Source organism: Schistocerca cancellata, chromosome 6 (genome assembly GCF_023864275.1).
Source record: "Schistocerca cancellata isolate TAMUIC-IGC-003103 chromosome 6, iqSchCanc2.1, whole genome shotgun sequence".
Taxonomy (NCBI): domain Eukaryota; kingdom Metazoa; phylum Arthropoda; class Insecta; order Orthoptera; family Acrididae; genus Schistocerca; species Schistocerca cancellata.
Genome location: NC_064631.1, coordinates 364,578,215 through 364,593,820, shown reverse-complemented (window position 1 = coordinate 364,593,820; position 15,606 = coordinate 364,578,215). Strand labels below are relative to the sequence as shown.

The 15,606-nt window shown below is 42.7% G+C and overlaps 1 long non-coding RNA gene across 2 annotated transcripts in view; it reads right to left on the bottom strand.

The window, feature by feature from the left end:
* Positions 1–15,606, bottom strand: part of LOC126191211 (uncharacterized) — a 292,218-nt gene that overhangs the window by 259,531 nt on the left and 17,081 nt on the right. The window lies entirely within an intron of this gene.

The window sequence follows — 15,606 nt, the reverse complement described above, 5'->3', positions numbered from 1 at the left end:
AGTCGCGGTTTTTGACAGACATGCTGCGCCTTACGCATTCTACATTCTCCGATGAATGTATATCGGAGCTTATAACGTCCTGTTCGGGCGCATTTGCTAATAACTTCGCCATAGTTCACGCTTCCGCATTTACCGCATACACGTCGGAAAGACGAGAATGCCATAACAATCCCCTGCCTAGATGTCGGTACATATATACCTGCATCGGACTCCCGCTAGGTTTCATATACGCTGCAACAACCCCTCAAACAGGAACTTTTTGATCGCCCCTTACAGAAGTTGGTCAAAAACAGTCTGAAAAGCTTTAAGGGTATTGCAGCGGAGGTTGTGCTGAGAAATAACTGTTAAGAAAAAAGTTCGATTGGTAGGGCCGTTTCCGAATTATTTAGCATTGAAGTTAGTCAACCAGGTCGTTGTGCTCGCAAATTCAAGCACTCGCACGCGCTAAAGTGTAGTAATGCATTACAACTTGTTCAAATGCTTATTACCAGTTAAAATGTGCTTTTTTCGGAACTGATAAATTTAAGCTAGGTGAGCAAAAGCTACGTTTGTTCGGTTTGAGGAACCCAAACGAAGAACAAGTTTTGCGACACTGTCTCTGGTAGGCTGCTTGAATTTGGTTGCGGGACGACCTGATTGCTTAAATTCAATCCTAAATAACTCGAACAGGTGCAACCCATCGAACTTTTTTCTTAACAGTTGTTTTCAGAATACCTTCCGCTGCAACAGCCTTACAAGCTTCTCACACTGTTTCTGACCACCCTGTAAATAAGCGATTTAGTAGACAATCGGAGCAATCGTCTTAGTTTGTTTGCAGATTATGCTGTCGTTTACTGTCTAGTAAAGTCAACATAAGATCAAAAACTGTTGCTCGGTTCAAATGGCTCTAAGCACTATGGGACTTAACGTCTGAGGCCATCAGTCCCCTAGAACTTAGAACTAGTTAAACCTAACTAACCTAAGGACATCACACACATCCATGCCCGAGGCAGGATTCGAGCCTGCGTCCGTAGCAGCAGCGCGGTTCCGGACTGAAGCCCCTAGAACCGCTCGACCACAGCGGACGGCAAAACTAGTATGGTGCAACAGACTCTAAACAATAAAAAGTATGAGGTCGTCTACACGAGTACTAAAAGAAATTCGCTAAATTTTGGTTACACAAGAAACCACACAAATTTGGAGGCGGTCAACTCTACTAAATACCCAGGGATTACAAATACGGATAACGTAAATTGGAACGATAATATAGGAAATATCGTGGGGAAAGCGAACCAAAGACTGATTTTTAACGGGAGAACACGTACAAGAAGCAACAGATCTGCAAAGACACTGGCTGCACTAGACTTGTCCGTCCTCTTCTGGAGTACTGCTGCGCGGTATTGGGTCCTTACCAGATACGGTTGACGGAGGACATCAAAAAGGTTCAAAGAAGGTCAGCTCGTTGTGTATTACTGTGAAACAGGGGAGAGATTGTAATGAATATGATCCGCGGGTTGAGGTGACAAACATTAAAACAAAGATTTTTTTCGTTGCGGCCAGATGTTTTCACGAAATTTCAGTCACCAGCATTCTTCTCCTAATACGAAAATTCTTTTTAACGGCCACCTACATGGGGAAAAATTATCATCGTAATAAAATAAATCAGGGTTCCCAATGAAGAACTTAAGTGTTCGTTTTTACCGCGCGCCGTTCGAGAGTGGAACGATATAGTAGTCGAGCAGTCGCCTGAAGGTGGCTCGATGCATCTTCTGTCAAGCAGTTAAGTGTGAATGGCAGAACAGTCATGTAGATGTAGATACGTATACGTTGCTGTGGTGAATGTGAGTTAAAAATTAATAGGGTTGAAGATCGTCCGAAAGGAAATTTAATAATATGCAAAATAACAAGATTTTGTCAACAATAAGAAACTCGAGTTTCATTGCAACATACAAGATGAATAACTTAGGTTGTTAGCCTCTAACGTTTCTGAAACTCATGAAGATATTATCGCCACCTACTTCTGCATCAGGCAGCACTAAGTATGAAGTTAAGTGCTGGCAATCCATGGTAGTCCAGCAGTTTAATCTCTCTCTCGCTCGCAAAAGCACTCACACACACACACACACACACACACACACACACACACACACATAGACAGACAGACAGACAGAGAGAGAGAGAGAGAGAGAGAGAGAGAGCATTCTGTTTTCTATGCTTTGTTTTGAAATTATTAACCATATCGTAATTTAGAAGCAAAGGTAGATCACAAATACTATACACTGTGAACAGCAAATATTCAGTTGACGAATGTTGAATCTCAGTGCCAATAAAGCTCTAATAAGAAAATATAGAGAAACAACGTCCGTGTGCTGCAAAATGATAGCTACGCTCCACTAAGTATGTGTTCATCAACATCTTGGACAATCTATCATTGGTGTATGTAGATGGAAATGTAAGTGACAGTCCTGAGCTTCTGTCATATTGAAAGGAAATAGAATAGACGCTGTCTGAACAGGATATGAAAACATGATTTTTGTGAAGGAAAGCTGAAGATGTTTAACAATATTTGTTTTGCTTGTTATTTACTTCCGGCTTACAAAGCCATCATCAAGCAATGTTGTAAGAGAACACTTGTTATTGAATAACACCAAATTATTTACATTTTCTACTGGATGTGAACAGATAAATGTGGATTAGGACAGTGAAGCCAAGACGTTACAACCGTCGACGTCGATCTCGGAGCAGACATTATATTCACACTGCTATCTAAAATAAAACTGATAGAAGTCATAGCACACTGATGTGCTCGAACCGTACGGCATCGAGAAATGCTCTAAACAGAGCTATGATAGTTCCTGTTCAGACTGTTCTGGGTGAAGACCATTCTAAGTGGTTAGCGGCGGAAGTTTCAGGCAAGGCACTCTCGAGATCTCAGAATTATAGCAGTAGGATCCATTCAGAACGTGAGGCCAAATGAGAGTTGTGACTAGTGAATGCAGCTAAGCCAATATGCCAGCATGTCTTATGAAATACAAAATTCCTTACATTTTCAGAATCGTGCTGTAAAATTTAGATGTGAAACCAAGCCAACAACCGAGACTGGTGGAGAGTATAAATCTAACTTACTGCGCACCTCTCATGTTGGGAGAGCCTCTTCGTCACGCTGCAGAGTCGCAAGGACCAGTGCACCTTAACTGCCACCTGTTCTCATGCGCAGAACGAAACTGATTAGGGGAAGCAACCGACACTTTCCAGGGGTGACAACCCACAAAAGATAAAAGGGTAGTTCAGGCATCTGACAGGGATTGTGCGGTCAGTAATGCAACCGGACTATAGCCGCAAGAAAGGAGCACAGAAACTGACTTTCGCAAGACGTGTCGTATCTGACGATTCTGTGTCTCCTAGAAAATCCGGCCTCCACTGCTTGACAAGGAAGAAAACTTTACGGCCGTTTTCAGTAGTGTTCTGGATCAAGGTACTGTACTACCAGCTTATGCTCAATTACCAACATTTTGTTATTAGTCCAATATCCTGAGTTCCAAATTATGGGTCAGTCCCCTTAAACAGTTAGTTACTGACTATCCCCAAATACCAGCAACAGCACAAAATAAGCAGCACATGTACTTTATGTGGTGGCCCTTGCACTGGGCAGCAGTGTCTGATTAGGACTGCCATCATGGATGAAGCAGGCACTCACGAAAGAGCAGCTAGAGGAGAAGATCGACTGCTTGGAACACTCTGACGTGCAAAAGCAACGAACTTGTCGTGATGACGTCGCTGCCAGCAAAGCGCAGCACCTGTAGACGTCAGGTGACGGCACATGCAACAACAGCGTGCGGCGGCTGATGTAGGAAAAGCGACGCCCACGAGAAAGACAGGCCGCGGCGCTTACGTCGCAGCGCGAGACTCAAGTCTTAACGTGTGCCAGCGGCCGCGTCCGGCGGGGAACGAATAACTGTTTCAGATGAGTTTAATAATTCTTAACTGTGCGTTTAAATGCATACAGCTCTCGATAGCAAACGACAAAGTTAAGCCCTTTAGTGGCTGCCTTTTCATTGATAAGTTGATTTCTCTTGGGCTCTGCACGGAGCAGAGAGCTCGCAAAGTGTGGCGGACAAGACAGCTACTGTGAAGTCAGAAGTTCGTTGCGCGGTCCGTATTTCTCGTGGGCCCCGAGGGAAAGTAGGTGACGTAATCCGCAGATGTTGGCAGCGACTGCGGAGTCCGTTCATGTTAGCCCGTTCACCGTTTCACCGCCGCCGCTGGTAAACTATACAGATATGAAACATTGTCCACACACACACACACGTGCACTACAAAGGAAAGTAAGTTTCGATCATAACCAAGCCTACGCAACTAAGCTATGGATGCATATCTTGCTCCCTTACTAGAAATTAATATCCCCAGGGCCAATTTATTGTGAAGTCAATAACATATGATTCATTGTTACACATTTGTGTCGAATGTTATCATTTTAATTATTGTTAGAGTGCGTGACAAACGGAGGTATATTCATTTATTGCTTTGCTGCATTTGAATGAAGCTGCTCGCTACAGTGTTATGTTACAAGTCAGTACTAGGTTAACAAGTCGTTAACTATGCAATAAACGAGACAGTGGCAAAACAATTGATAAAAAGAGCCGATGTAAAGGCGAAATAAAGACAGGTAAGAGTCGGGTACGCTAAAATAAGATGACTAGGTCAAGATTAAAACGACGGAAGAAATTCAAGCAGGCACGTAGTGACTGGTTCAAAATGGTTCAAATGGCTCTGAGCACTATGGCACTTAACTTCTGAGGTCATCAGTCCCCTAGAACTTAGAACTACTTAAACCTAACTAACCTAAGGACATCACACACATCCATGCCCGAGGCAGGATTCGAACCTGCGACCGTAGCGTAGTGACTGGGAGACAGCCAACAGAACTAACTCTGGATGAGGAGGGGAAGGGGTGATCATGGGGTTCCAGATCCGAAGTCCTCCCTGAAAAACCGTTTTACTAAAAGTTGTATTTTTAGTATACAGAATGACCCTGAAAGAATGGCTCTAATTCAGGAATACGACAGGTGTGCTTATTTAAAGCAAAAAAACTTCACATGGTAATTTACCCTATTACGAATGGTTTCCGCGACAGATCACATTTAATGTACATTTGTTTTCTGGATAGTGGCTCACACGTGCATGTCTTATCTCTGGATTGGTCGTGGTAGTACAATTAACCGCCCACCAAGATCGCCAGACGCTACGCCGTTCGATTTTTGTCTAGGACGTTGGATGAAGTCTGAGGTGTACAAACCAAAGTTGAATACGCGAGGTGAGGTGCTTGATCGCGTCGTGGAAGCTGCTGTCCTCGTTATGGAAGAGTACAACATGTTCTTCAGCACGGATTCAGAAAATATCTTTCTTGTGAAACACAACTAGCTCCTTATTCGCACTAAGTAGTGAATGCTATCGACAGGGGATCTCAAATTGGTTCCATATTTCTAGATTTCCGGAAGCCTTTTGCCACTGATCCTCATAAGATACTTCTAATCAAATTGCGTCCCAATGGAGTATCGCTTTAGTTGCGCTTTCCTTTCAGAAAGGTCACAATACGTAGTAATCGACGGAAAACCATCGCGTAAAATAGAAGTGATACCGGCGTTCCACAAGAAGTATTACAGGCCCTCTGCTGTTCACTAACTACATAATCGATTTAGAAAAGAATCTGAGCAGCCCTCTTAGGCTGTTTGCAGATGATACTGTCATTTGCCCTCTAGTAAAGTCATCAGAAGATCAAAACCAATTGCACAGTGTCTTAGACACAATATGTGAAAGGTGCGAGAAGTGGCAACTGTCTCTCAATAAGGAAACGTGTGAGGTGACCACATGAGTACAACAAGAAATCCGTTAAATTTCGATTACACGATAAACCACACACATTTAAAGGCTGCCAATTCGACAAAATACATAGGAATTACAATTACGAACAACTTAAGTTGTAACGATCACGTAGATAATGTTGTGGGAAAGGCTAACCAAAGACTACGTTTTACTGAAAAAAAACACTTAACAAGATGCAACAGATCTACTAAAGAGACTTTTCATACTACAGTTGTTCGTCCTCTACTAGTGTGTCACTGGACTGTATGGCATCATTATCAGATATGATTGACGGAGGACAACGAAAACGTTCAAAGAAAGGCAGCTCGTTTTGAATTTTCGCAAAATAGGGGTGAGAGTGTCACGGATATGATAAGCAGAGTTGGGATGGAAATTATTAAACCAAAGGCGTTTTTTGTTGCGCTGAGATCTTTTCATAAAATTTGAATCACCAGCTTCATCTTCTGTATGTAATAATATTTTATTGTCGCCAATCTACGTAGGAATAAATTATCATCACGGTAAAATAGGAAAAATCTTAGCTCTTACAGAAAGATTGAAGAATTCGGTAGAGAAATAGTCTGAAGCCAGCTCGAAGAACGCTCTGGCAGGCAGTTAACTGCACAGAAGTCATGTAGATGCAGATGCAAATATGGATGTAGAAATTATCCCAAGAGTGGACAAATGCACTGAAGTTGACGGAAAGATATTGGGATATTTACTGTCAACAGTACAACAGCTGAAATGTTAGGTGAACGATAAAACTTAGCGGTGAACGTGTTGAAAAATACTTATTTTTAATTGAAGCTTTGTAAAAGACATGTTGTAATGCTTACTGACAGTTGTATGTGTGGACATGAGTAAATCTCACTAAGTGTTGAATATTAAATGAGAATGTACACTAAACGCGTTCTGTCTCGGAAACAGTTCGGAATAGGAGATAAAACCATATGAAGGTTTTAGCTTCAAATGTTTGTTCCCACCAACCCCTTTTGGGTCACTGTGTGATCAGTTTCCAGATTTCTCTGTTAGCTTTCGGAGAAAAAAAAGTACCATCAAAACTAGGTCTCAACAACGACTAAGAACTCTTGGAATTTGAAGCTATATTTAGCTTTTCAGTTGCTTGCCTGAGGCCTTGCCCACATGAATGCGCTTTCGGCCTAACGGGGGCTGCAAGAAACATTTCAGCCAGAAAGAGGGGCCCACACACAGGCTGACCGCAACTGCTCCCAGCAGTCCCCTGTTAGAAGCGGCTAAGTACAGGAAGCTGAGCAAGGCAGTACACAAGGGGAAAGACACCCATCCCCCACTAACAAAATAGTACCGGAAAGAGGACTTTCAAAACGGAAGTCGAAACAACTGAAAGAAATAGCACTGCCGCTGTTCACATTCTCACATTGGTGAAGTCTCCAGAGTGTTCACAGTTGTGATGCTAAGTGAAATACTGAAAATAGTGAGTCACTCTTCTATTTTATATCAAGACGTTATCAGAGTTGTGAGACTACGTTGGTATTACAGATCTTAAATCAATAATTGTATGACACAAAAAAACAGTCAAATTATCGAAGGAATGCTGTCAAGATGCTCTATCGTTTCGAACTGCAATTTCTTGCACATTATGCTCAAGCGATCTAAGCGCTAAGGTAAACAAATTATTGTAATTGTAAAACATTATTCATATTTTTGTCACTTTTATTAAAATCAAAGTCTTTTGTGGCATCTAGCAGGTGGGGCAGACAGCAAAACTCGTTCAGGCAGGATTGAAGTAACATACTTCTCACTCCTCCCTCCCCCTCCCCACACAACTAACCCTGCCTCCGTGCCTGAACAAGGTAGGATTCGGTAGACAGCAGCAGATTTGGGTGCAGTGACTCTGAAATAAGCAATGCGAGTACGACGACTGAGGTCATAAAAGTAACTCAGCAGTTAGTCGATGAAATATAGATGGAAATCTGGAAAGAGACAGAAAGCTGGAAACGACGAGTAGAAATGAGGGCGGCCCTGGAAGACGTGGATCACAACTCCTAAGACTATTAAGCGAAGAAAGTCGAAGTAATCTGTATCCGAGGCGAAAATAAGTTACCATCCCGAAATTGGTAAAGTGACGCAGATGGCCACGAAGCTGAAGAAAGAAAATAACACCAACGGCGTTTAGAAGCGCGAATGCATTGGAACACCAGCATGACTACACAGGATAATGAGATCTCAGCAGATGGGTGTGCTAAGTAAGTAAAAACGAAGGTAGATAAATTGAGAACTTGAGCAGCAGATGACACGAGGAGAAGGTTTGGGTATCCTTCTACAAAAGAACTGCCAATCTCGGTCGGTAGGTGTTCAGTGACTGATTCTGAGAACTGATGCAGGAACTGTGACGGACAAGTTGAAAGTTGAGCGTTAATACTTCTTCACGAAGGTGACCAGTGATTTGGCTGTGGTGTGCATACACAAACTCTGAATCTGAGACATTATTATCGCGAGTAGTAGCGAGCGAACAGTTGTTGAGCAGAGTCCGAAGTGGCCGGACGCTGCTTGTGGTGGAGGGAAGCCGTGCGACATGACAGGTCGCAGCCTGCCGTTATCGTGCTTGTAGCGCCGCAGGAGGCTTTGGTATTAATTGAGGATTTTTTGGTAATTGCCCTATTCATTGCACGTAGGTGTTGCTTGCTTGCGCACTGGAGGGATTTTATCATATTTGTGTGTGCATAAATTGAGAGTAACATTCGTATCTTTGTTGTCGCCAGAGACGTGTTTGTTGAGTACAGACATTGTAAAATAATTAAAGCCTGTAAAGTTTTTCAGTGTTTTTCGCTAATATAGTAAATTAAAGTCTTTATTGGTTTCTTAAATTTTTTTAAACCGTTTAAGACTTGATGACCAAAACCCTCCTGATCACTCAATTTCTAAATAAAAAAAACATCGCAGTAGTTGGTGCAATTATTTTGACCATGCATTGCACTCTGCATGGATCGCAATATTGCTTTTGAATTATTTCAGCATGACGAGGTAAGTTGCGCACAGGAGCATTGCAAAACAGTTGTTAGATAATATTTTAAAATTTGCAGTCAGATACTTAAGAATAGATTTCTTAACGATTTATAGGAAGAGAAATTAATTTCTGTTTCTTTTTGTCCTTAAGCAGGTGCTGCCTTCCTGCGCTCCACTAGGAACTCTTTCTCGCTCTGCGTGTATTTACGCACCAGCAGAGGGTTCTAGTGCTACATTACGCAGTCACAACTTTACAGAGATATTGTACGACAATACATAATTTTTTATCATTCTACAGAGAAAAGTGTAAATGTCAGAGATATAAAATTTCATAAATTTTGATTTTTAGTCATTTAAAATTTATGAAAGTTTTTGAAGGCTCTGCCAGAAATAATCACAAAGCTAACATCTTGTTTTCAGACGTCTCTTTAATAGAAAAACGCCCCCTGAATTCCGTTACCAAATATTATCAATATTTTTTTACATTTCCCCCTATTCAACCAAAGTCTTAATAGATTAAATACCAGAGATATTTAAGATACAAAGTAAAGAATGATTAAATGAATCAGTCAACGCACTTCGTTTGAGGAGCAGTTGGCTTTCAGAAATATTTCAGACTTTTCACTCAAATGAGATTTGATGAGGTATTCACATCGCTGGATGACGGCACGTTCATAAAAAAATTATCGTACACTAGGCAATATGTTGATTAGGCATTTAGATGAGATTTTAAAGGGTTCATAGGCGTGGTTTGTTCGCTGTTGGAGCGGTAAAGTAGCATGAGATTAACAAAAAGAACTCAACTGGCGCCTAGCATCGTAAATAGTAGTAGATCACCCATCGATCGTAGCAGTCAAGAATAATTTTGATCAAAGCTAATTACGCGCTGAATTATATCTACTATAGGGTAGTTAGACCGCAAGCGCAGCGGATTTTATGTACTCCAGCTGTATCATACGTAATTATATGGCCCCATGGAGAAAAAGAACTATCAAACTATAATTTTTCTGAACGATATTAATTCTAATAAACACATCACTATGGAAAAATAGAAAGAAGGGCAAATTTTATTTTTTGATGCAAAGGTACATAGAAAATGCGATAGAACATTAGGGCTTAAACCCTACAGGAAGCCCATTTATGCGGATTGATACCTCCACAGAAATTCCAATATCCTGTCCAAGGAGAAAAAATTAGTGATCAAAACACTGGTGGACTGAACTAAAAGAATCTGTGGACCACAGTATCTGGATTACGAGTTCGATAGTTTAAGAACTGCCTTCAGAGGACGTGGTTACTCTGACAAAAAGATAAATGAGGAGTGCTCCCTAAATAGGTGTAGAACTCCCTATGGAAAATAAGTAACTAAAGTGAAAGTTTTCCTTCCATTTGTAAAAAGTGTCACCTATTGCATTAGCAGAGCATTCAGAAAATACGTTATTTATACAGTGTTGAAAGCGTCAAGGAAAGCGGGTGAATATTTGAACACTGCAAGAAATCTACGCCCATCGTTTACCACAACAGGAGTATATAAAATTCCTAGCACCCGGGGTCAAAAAGAAGCATTAACACCAACTTAATGGAACGCAAAAGCAATTGTCACCTGGGTAGTGCGGATAAATCAGCAGTAGCATATCATGAACTAGGACCAGAGAACCACCAAACTAAATTCTCTGACTCTGACATTTTATCAAGATCTAATTGTTACTACGCTAGGACGTATAGAGAGGCTATAGAAATTCGGAACCACAAAAACAACTGTAACTAAAAAGAAGAATTGAAATTAGACAAGATGTGGGTCTAAATAAAACAAACAGCGCCAACTCCTTGCCTCTACAAGTTCCATAACATACGCCAGCGTAGCTCCGCGATCTTAGGTAGCAGTCTGATGACGACACGAACCGACAACTGCATTGATACATAAAAACGTTCCGGCTTAGTGAGCTTGTTTCAGACTGTAACTGCTTTCTTAGTCGTTAAAGTCTCTGATGATGTCTTCAGCATTGGAAGACGAAACATTGGGCAGAGAGCTATGGTTTGGACCACGGCCTAATGCCCATAAAACATATGCACCAATAGTAACGATAATGAATATTGACTGAGTGTAGTTTAACTATGTTTCTAAGTAGTGAATATTTTATTGTTTGAAACTTCCTGGCAGACTAAAACTGTTTGCCGGACCGAGACTCGACCTCTGGACCTTTGCCCTTCGCAGGCAACTGCTCTACCGATTAAGCTGTCCTCTATTTATTGTTATCGTGTGATGTCCCCGTAAATCTGAGTGGTGAATGCAACAGTAGATGACCGACTTTACTGCGAGGAAACATGAACTTAACTGGTGAGCTTTAAATACAAGGGTTGGAACTTCAGTAGTGGTGGCTAATTATTTACTAATCGTAGAAAATAGAAACACGCTTCAAAGTTTTACTGTCCCGCAAAGTACTCACTAGCATTGTGTGCAACCCGCTGGCAGCGACGTGAAGTCGTAGGATATCCCTAGCAGCGCCCAGTAATGTTGACAGTTCGAGTGGAGCGGCCTTCTGCCCGACGTTTAAGAATGCCGATATGGTACTTGTGTGCGGCTTTTGTAATGAAAACGTTTCTGCTGCTTGTAGGCAATGCGGTAGACGATTTGCTAACCGCAGGGTATCAGGATGAAGAGTGTTTACCCGTGTCTTGACTAAACTGCGTGACTTTGAAGTAGTGCCCACTACTCACATTTCATATGAATGTGCAAATGAAAAGAGTTTAAATGGAATACGAGATGTTAATCAGTTGGTGAAGATATTATGCAGCAGGTAGCACATCATCTAAACCTAACGACCTCCGGAAAATGGATCACCGAAAATGATCATTGTTCTCGGCCTCCAAAATCACCAGATCTTATGGCTTTAGATTTTTCCCTTTGGGTATGTTTAAAATGTGAAGTTTGCAAAGAAAAATTAAACACAAGAGACCAATTATGGATAGTGCTACCCTCATAAAAGAACACCAAGACGACCTCAGGATTGAAGTCGGAGGCGAAATTTATGAAAATCAACTTTCAACTTAAACATTTGCCGTTGCTTAACACTTTCTGTGAGTACAGATTTGGGTTATATCGGTTTGGGTTGTGTTGGTGTGTGTTATATTCCAGCAGCTGTATCTGTGTAAGCAGTACAACTTGGACCAATATGTAGGAATGTTTTTTTTCAATTAGTGTAACCACCACCTCCTAAAATACTTACTCGCTCTTGAAATACTCTGTATATACTTAATTCGTTACCAAACTTCATGCTGAAGAGCACATCTCCAGAAGGTCATCGTCGGAGATGAGGACTGCTTAGCAACAACGATCCTCTAGTTATATGCTAGGGTTCAGTGAATTTGAAACGGAAGTTCTACCTCAGACTGTGGAAGGAAAAGTACTGCAAAGTGCGAAACTACATAGACAGTCAAAGAGTTTCGGCTTCAATAGTCAACATTTCGTTGAATTTACATCTGACACACAACCTGCGATAATACTGGAGGCTGGTCATTCAGTCATGATAAACTTGCAAGGTGAGTGGCGCCTGTCATTGTCCACGTGAATCTTTCTAACTTACATTTCACAGTGTGGTGATAAATGTCAAAACACGCTGGACCGGCTTCGATGAGCAGTCCGCTAGCACCTTCGTAATTGGTTTGCATTCGTAATTGGATCCGATCTCTCCTGTCCAAGAGCTTCATTCCCAATGTACAGTGTCCAGCAGTCACGTCCAAACGACTCTCAGTTGTGAATGAGCAAATATATTAATCTCACACATGCTGACTGTAATGGCCTGTCGCGACCGGGTCAGCAAGGCACCAAGCCAGAATTAAAAAAAAAATGGCTCTGAGCACTATGGGACTCAACATCTTAGGTCATAAGTCCCCTAGAACTTAGAACTACTTAAACCTAACTAACCTAAGGACATCACACACACCCATGCCCGAGGCAGGATTCGAACCTGCGACCGTAGCAGTCCCACGGTTCCGGACTGCAGTGCCAGAACCGCTAGACCACCGCGGCCGGCAAGCCAGAATTACTTGATGCGGTATGGAGAATGGCGTTTCAGTTTGGTTTTCATCAACTGTTCACAGATAATGCCGAGATTGTTTCAAGACTTTTGCGAGTGATTCCTGACGTTTTCATGTTATGGCCAGACTGAGACTGATAGGAGAAATCCTCAGCAAGTGTAGTCCACCCACAAAGGAAGAATCTTACGAAATCCTCGTTCGACCAATACTGGAATATAGCTCGTAGGACTGATGACCTCACTTTTTAGTCCCATAACCCCCTCAGTTAATCAGTCAATTATAGCTCGTCAGTCTAGGATCCGTACCAGATAGGACTGATAGAGAAAACAGCATGTGATGGCTCTTTTAGTGAGACTATAGTCTGTACTTGTCACACTTTAGTCAAAGGGAGAAGGAGGAAAACCTACGGCTTCGACCACGACGGGAATAGCTTGCCAGAAACGTCCTCCGGCGATGGTGAAGTGGCCGACTGCTCGCTTGGGGACGAGGAACCTGGGAACGCTGGACATCGAGAATTCATACAGTTCTCAGAAATGTTTATCAAGGCGCCTCGCGACCCATGGAATCGTTGTGGAACCATAGCGGCTGTGGAAGTCCTAGGTTGTTTTGCAAACTTTGACTGGAGGTCTCGAGGCAGCTGCTAAACGCCAAACACAGCCAAGTTAAACCGTTCTCGGAAGTGTTTGTCACGATGCCTTGCGACCCCTGGAGTACTTATGGAACCATAGTTGCTCTGAAAACTCCGAGGTTATTTTGTAAACCCAGAATAGAGGTGTTACTTTTCTCCATGGTTCCCAGAGCACAGTTATACCGGGAAATTCATCTGGGAGGAGCAAGACAGGTACTCGAGTAAAAGGGAGCTGAGTGACCAATGGTAGCTCTTCGCTGTGATTGTTCATAAGACTGCCAACCAAAAGAGGGCAAAGGCCAAAATTTTTCCATCAGGGCACGACAGTGAAAAAAGTTGGGAGGGCAGCGGGTGCTGGTCCGCAGTCGGGGGCGGTAGTGCAATTATGAAGCGGAATGAGGAGTTGGAAGCAGTCCGGAGGACGAGGGTGGCAGTACGGCCAGGACCGGGGGGCGGAGAACGGAGAGGCGCAGCGCTCACTGTCAAAGGTAAGCGCCGTAGTAAACTGCCTGTAGTTTGATTTATGGGGAGGAGCAAGTAATTCTTTTCGGTCGAAGATAGGAGGACCGGTAGTTTGTCAGGAAGGGCTGGATGTCTCTGAGAGTGTAACAGAGGTTAGATCAAACGTTATTTGTCACATTTTATTGGATAATATAAATACAGACTATTGGAAACCTTACTTGTCAAAATGAAAAGCGATGGAAACGGTTATTAAAGAATGTAATTTATAACGCCAAGTCCCCTTAACAGTTAGTCTCTCCACTGGTACGTGTTATGTGTCTTATGAGCCGTCGTTTCCTTTTCAGTGTCCGCCGTGATCTTTATGTGGTGACCATGTTTATATATAGTGTCTATATTTCTGAGTGGCCGAGCGGTTCTTGCGCTTCAGTCTGGAACCGCGCGACCGCTACGGTCGCAGGTTCGAATCGTGCCTCGGGCATGGATGTGTGTGTCGTCCTTAGGTTAGTTAGGTTTAAGTAGTTCTAAGTTGTTTAAGTAGTTCTAAGTTCTAGGGGACTCATGACCTCAGATGTTAAGTCCCATAGTGCTCAGAGCCATTTGATTTTTTGTATTTCTGAAACGGTTTCCCTATGGTTCGACGATCCTTGTGAACGGATAATGGGTCGTCGCAACTGTCAGGCAATGATTTCCGTTTACAATAATTCCCTTGTCCATGGGGTGAACTTTTTGTAGTGGGGCTGACGACCCAAAATAATTAAAGCTGTCGGAATCGGGAAAGCTGGATTAACGGCTGCCGATAGCAAATAATTTAAGTACTTAAGTTTTGGAGGGTCCATTGCAAGCGGTCCTTCTTAGGAGATATCTGCGTATACCTCGCGAAACGATCATGGAGACAGAATTAGAAAAATTCTAACGCATGCTTACCAACAATCGTTCTTCCCGCGCATCATTCGCAACTCGAACATCATACGGGGGAAGTGACGGTCGTAAATAGGATAGGATACAATTGCCACCTTAGCTACACCTCACTGCCGCACAGCTGTGAGTTTTTGGGGCCCACCAGAACATGAGAGTTTGAGGGCGAGTGGCGACCGTCACAGACCGCGGCCGCAGCCGTCCAGGGGCGGCGCCGGTAGGTTTCCGCGGCTGCTGGCTGCTCGCGGGCTTCCGCCGCCAGAATAGCGGGCAGGGCCGGCCGCCGCTATTCCTGGCCGGCCGCGACCTCGGCCCGCCCACCTCTGCCCTCTCGTTCACAGTCACCACTCCCGCCTTCTCCCGTTTGTTTACTAAACCCTTGGCGGATCCCCAGGTTCCAGCTAGATCCGTTTCCTTAGCGTTGAAGAGCGTCTGCTGTTCTTTTTCTGTTTCGTTCCGTAGCGTTGCTGACACGTGGTACTTACTGGAACTAAGGAAAACGTGATAGGGAGGACCCACCAATATACCTTTCTTTTCACACAACCTGTTTATTTAACAATGTGTCAACCGTGTTTTACAGATAATCGAAGCATTTAACCATATAATTTTCTTTAACAAAATGAACAAATTTGCAAAATTCTTTTGACCTTGAACCTTGAGTAGAATAAGTTTTTAATCTTTGCTAAAGAAATCTGAAGTGCTGTATTGCAAAAAAACAAAAATATGACGATGATTAC